Genomic DNA, 294 nt, shown 5'->3' with positions numbered 1-294 from the left:
TGATAAATGTCGAATATAATTCTATGATTATCTATGATAAGTGTTGTGTCTAAAAAACTTAATCTGTCTTCCGATCCAACCTCCGAGGTAAATTGTAATCTCGTATGTAAAGAGTTAAAAGTATTCAAAGCATCATTTATATTGTTAGATGGAAGCGCGCGAGAATAACATCATCAACATATCTGAAATAAAACAATGGCTGTACTGATAACACAGCCACAAAAAAAATTTTTTTTTCGGCCTGGGTATCTGACTGTATACTGTATGTTTTTGGGGTCGCTGAATCCGAATCCG

Source organism: Trachymyrmex cornetzi, unplaced genomic scaffold (genome assembly GCF_001594075.2).
Source record: "Trachymyrmex cornetzi isolate Tcor2-1 unplaced genomic scaffold, Tcor1.1 scaffold214, whole genome shotgun sequence".
NCBI lineage: Eukaryota > Metazoa > Arthropoda > Insecta > Hymenoptera > Formicidae > Trachymyrmex > Trachymyrmex cornetzi.
Note: the sequence above shows the minus strand (reverse complement) of the source record.